The sequence below is a fragment of the Grammomys surdaster genome, unplaced genomic scaffold, assembly GCF_004785775.1.
Source record: "Grammomys surdaster isolate TR1022 unplaced genomic scaffold, NIH_TR_1.0 66, whole genome shotgun sequence".
In the NCBI taxonomy this organism is placed as follows: Eukaryota; Metazoa; Chordata; class Mammalia; order Rodentia; family Muridae; genus Grammomys; species Grammomys surdaster.
The window spans coordinates 495,411-500,511 of record NW_021604568.1 but is presented as its reverse complement, the minus strand read 5'-3'; positions in this window follow the sequence as shown (position 1 = coordinate 500,511).

The window sequence follows — 5,101 nt, the reverse complement described above, 5'->3', positions numbered from 1 at the left end:
TCGATTTTATAACTATAGCCAAAGGTGGTCAATGCTGTCGATTTTATGCTGTATGCATTTTTCCCACAATTTTGGTTGGCTCTGTTTCTGTTTTTATTTTTATTTAAAAAACAAATATGCCACTAGCCTGTGCCTCTTTTTCACAGATCCTGACTTTGTCTTCACTGGATCTCTGGCCACTCCCTCTTAATTCACGCATTCCTGTGAACCAAGGTTCCTGGAAAGAGGCTGTGTCTCTAAAGACTGCTTGACCTGTTCAAACTGCAAGCTGGAATGTAACAGGTTCAGAGGCTAATTACCTTGGTGTGAGCTAGCTTTTAGCTCCCGGAATAGCCATCCCTTGTCCACCTGTATGTCAGAACTACCTACCTGTGAGGAACAGGTAAAAAACCTTTTGAAATCTATGAGTTTAGCAGACACTAGCTTCCACCAACCATAAAGCTAAGAATGTCATCAGGTAGCATCTTGGGCCTATAGAAAGGCTTCCCCCATCTTGTTCTAACCACCTCTCTGATGTAACTACCAATATTATTTTAAGCTTGCCTTGACTTATGACTTTTGTTGTTCTGTAAAACTATAACTTCCCACATCTTACTGGTGACCAAATACTACTGTTCTATTCCTTGCTGTTCTCAAATCTGCCTCCTCTCCATTTCCATAACCTCGGCCACTGTGGTTACCCCTCGTCTGCCTGAGAGACTGCAACTTGGTGTCCCTTTATGCCAGGTCAGGAAGAAAAGAAGTTAGGAGCCTTTTAATGTGTAAGTAAATACAATCCATGTCCAGTTACCCTGCTTCAAAAGGATGCCTGTTCTCTCTGAGCCTCCTTAAAATAACGAGTCTAAGAACCCAGGCGAATGGGCCGGGTAGCATGATCACAAGCCACAGTCTCAGCAGCTGTCTCTGTTTCAGGGACAGGATCGGGAGAGTGTCATAATCTGCCACATACAGTGCTCAGAGTCAGTTTTTAACCAAGTACATGTGGTGAGTGTAAACTGCCCACAAATCTCTAAAACCCAGCTAGAAGGTAACTTCATCGAAGAATGCAATCCTGATCATCTGTGTGTGCTGGATGCTTTAGAGTTGCTCCTCCACGATACCCTCCTTGCTTCCACATGGTGTCTGTATCAAAAGCTTGGTTTCTTAGCTCCTCTGACCTCCTGGACTACCTGAAGTTAGCTGTGCTTCTTGTGCAAGATTTCTGCCTCTCTCAAAGCCCTTGCCTTTATTTAACGCTTTCCCTCCAAGACTTGGTAACTGATTCTTTCCTTGTCCCTTGGCCTACAACCGGTTGTATCTAGACTGCTACTATCCACTCCCTCTCCATCCCAGCTTAATGATGTGTGGCTCTCATTTATTTTTAAATAGTCCTATTTCATATGAACTTGACTTGACTTGCATCCTCTGCTTCATTTTAGGCACAGGCTAATACAGTCTCTACAACATCTCACCCTTATAAAACTCTGTATAAAACAGCATGCCCAAAGAAGTGAGGCTAGAATTCTTCTAATGGCCAATCCCCTCTATGCAGGAGTAATGATGATTAAAACAATAAAATTTATGGCGTGAATTTTAAATGCCTATTAACTCATTTATCATCCTAATAACCCAATGATTTAACAATTGTTAGTATTCTTATTCTTCAGACTATGAGCCAGAACTCAGAAAGATTAAGTATCTTTAAAAAAATTATAATAGTACACAATTGCTCTCTTCAGACACACCAGAAGAGGGCATCAGATACCATTATAGATGGTTGTGAGGGGCTGGAGAGATGGCTCAGCGGTTAAGAGCACTGACTGCTCTCTTCCAGAGGTCCTGAGTTCAATTCCCAGCAACCACATGGTGGCTCACAACCATCTGTAATGGGATCTGATGCCCTCTTTTGGTGTGTCTGAAGACAGCTACAGTGTACTTGTTTTATATATATATATATATATATATATATATACCATACATATAGATAGTTGTAAGCCACCAGCATGTGACTGCTGGGAATTGAACTCAGGACCTCTAAAAGAACAGTCAGTGTTCCTAACTGCTGAGCCACCTCTCTAGATCCAAGATTGAGTATCTTGATGAAGATAGTATGTGGTAGAGCTAGTATTTGAACCTAGGTTAATGAGACTCTGGGACCTTTATGTTTGCCTACAATGCAGTACCCACAGGTCTGGGGCTGTCAATCTTTGTACACACCATTGTACAGATGGCCTTTCTGAAGTGTGTATCTTGATAATGTTATTCTGTAAGAATCCTCGTGTCCTTATAGGTAAAATTCCCATTCTCCTCATGTGGTCGCTCTGGGCCTGCTCTACCTCTGTCTCCTTGCTTTCTGCCACATGGGCAGAACAATGACACCGTGTTCACCCCATCAAATGCTACCACAGCATCATGCTGCTTTATAATCTCATTTATATTTCAGCCCATAAACCTTAGAGTCATATTTCAGTTTTCTCTCTTGGAACTGCATGTCTAATCCCTCAACCAATGCTGTGGTTTTCTCCTACAAGATGATGTATCCAGATCCTGATCTCACTGCCTCCTCAGCCGCTGTACTCATCCAGACTGTACCAGTTGTCAGCTGAATCGTGACAGCCTCTTCACCAGTCTCCTGTTTTCTGCTCAGTTAGTGAAGTCTTGACAAAGCATCCGTAATACTAAGGTAAAACAAAGGAGTCTATCACTCCCCTGCTGGAGATCCTGTGATGGCTCCACCTCATGACAAGAAGAGCAAAACTCCTGCCAGGCCCCTTATGACCTTTGCTCCATTTTCATTGTTCTCATTTACTGTATTCTTGCTCCTTCTGGTCCAGCCTCAGGGAGGTGCTCTGCTCTTCCTCCTGTCTTGAATGCTATCTTCACAAATATCCATGGGCTCCTTCCTGCATGCCTGCATGTTCGTTCTCACAAGGAGATGGGGAGAACCACAACTCTTATCCCAAAGGGAATAAGAGATAGAAAAATAATATTTTTGAGCCATTTTAGTGACCATGGTTCAGGAACACAGATTTAGGTTGCTCCAAATTCCATTGTCCAACATAAACATAATATTATGAAGTGTTATAGTTCTACAGAACAAAGAAAGTCATAAGTCAAGACAAGTTTAAAATACATTGGTGGGTACATCAGAGAGGTGGGTATAGCAAGATGGGGGAGGCTTTACTCTAGGCCCAAGATGCTACCTGATGGCATTCTTAGCTTTGGGGTTGGTGGAAGGTAGTGTCTGCTCAGTTAATAGATTCAATTTTTTTTATCTATTTGTCACAGGTTGTTAGTTCTGACACACAATGGGTAAGGACTGGCCATTGAGGGAGCTAAAGCCAGCCCAGGATAAAGTAACAAGCCTCTGGACCCGTAACATTCCAACAGCTCTACTTCATTCCAGTTTAAAGCCAATCAGTCTTTGTGGACACAGCCTCTTTAAGGAATCCTCCTTTATAGCTCCAACCACCAAGACTGTGATAGTCACTATTATTCCCCACTAAAATAAACCAGACTCCTTGGGAAAGTAGCTGAGCCCAAGCCTAAGGCAGAAAGCATATGAGAATGTGAGTTTGAAGCATTGTGTTACACCAGAAAGCAGGGCTGGTATCCAAAACTGCTAGGGCCACACCAGAATGACTTGGGGCCAGTCCCAAGTAGATACCATTAGTTAACATAGGAAAAGTTGAAGAAACAATCGAAATAGTAACCACAACAGGTTGGAACTCATCAGATATGCAGTATGGCTAATGTTTATAATGGGGGAAATATCAATACTCCAACGTCTTTGCTGCATAAACTGTACCAGATGACCAAACTCATGAGAAACGTCCCCTTTCAAGGCTTACAGACAAGAAAGGGATACCACTGGCAGTATCTGTTTGTCACTGCTTTGCTGACAACTAATAAAGCCATGTGTTTAAATAATAATCACTGATGGCTGTTTACATCACAAAAGGAGGCAGACATTCAGTATGCAACTTCTGACGGAAGAATAGAACACCCTGTCTAAAGTTGTTTTGTAAAAGAAGAGGAGGCCAGTAAGGGGAGAGAGGGAAAAAAGGAGGATGAGTTTCTAGAGCTAACTACCATTTCATAGCACAGCACAACAGAATCCACTATGACACTATAGAGAGCTATATGTGTATGATGGCACACCCCTGTGAACCCAGCATCCAGGAGGCTGAGTCTGGAAAATCTGAAGTTCAAATCCAGTCTAGAGTACACAGCACGACTCTGTCTTTAAAAAAAAATAAAAATGAGGAGAATTGAATATTTGAACACTGACTGACTATATTTTGTACTATTGTAGTTTTTCACTCTTAAGCATGATATGGTTATGGCTACAATCTTTAAGTCTATTTTTTTGGGATGCATGGTGAATGCAAACAGGTGAGTTGACTATTAAAACAGAACAAAGCACTATTCTTTTTATAATTTAAACGTTTGAAATTTTCTGCAATAAAAGGTTTAAAACATGATTCTAGACAGTGAGTGTGGAGTGGTTTGATAATATGCACTGGCTACAAGGTGGAACTGAGGCAGAGTTTAATAATTCAGCTCAGAGTTTACTGAGTCCTGTCCACATGCTACAGTAGCTTGGAGTCAAGACGCGACAATGTTCAACTATGGCAAAGGTCAGTTTTTTTAAAATGTAGTCTGGCGAGATGATTGGCACACAACAACCTGAGCCTGGAGTGGAGACTTGGGACTTTCATCTCAGCACTCAAGAGACAGTGGCAGGCAGATCTCTCTGGATTCAAGGCCAGCCTGGACTACATAGAACCCCGGGATAGCCAGGACTACATAGAGAGACCATGTCTCACAAAACCAACAACAGAACAGGCCAAGCATGTTGCTGTACCATGGTCAGATGAAGAGATCATTTCTAAGAAAGATAAAAGTGATTGAGCAATAGGCTAGTCAAAGCTAAGAACACCCACATAAGAGCAAGAGCAGCAGATTCACCGTGCAATTTGTCTGTAGCGCAAAAAGAACATGAAATATCACATCTCCTTTTCTTTTGATGTGGAACTTAACATTGGGTACAGAAGTCAGGAAGGTACACTCCATCAAATGTGCGGCAGGCCCAGTGTAGCCTGACAGTTTATGGAGCATT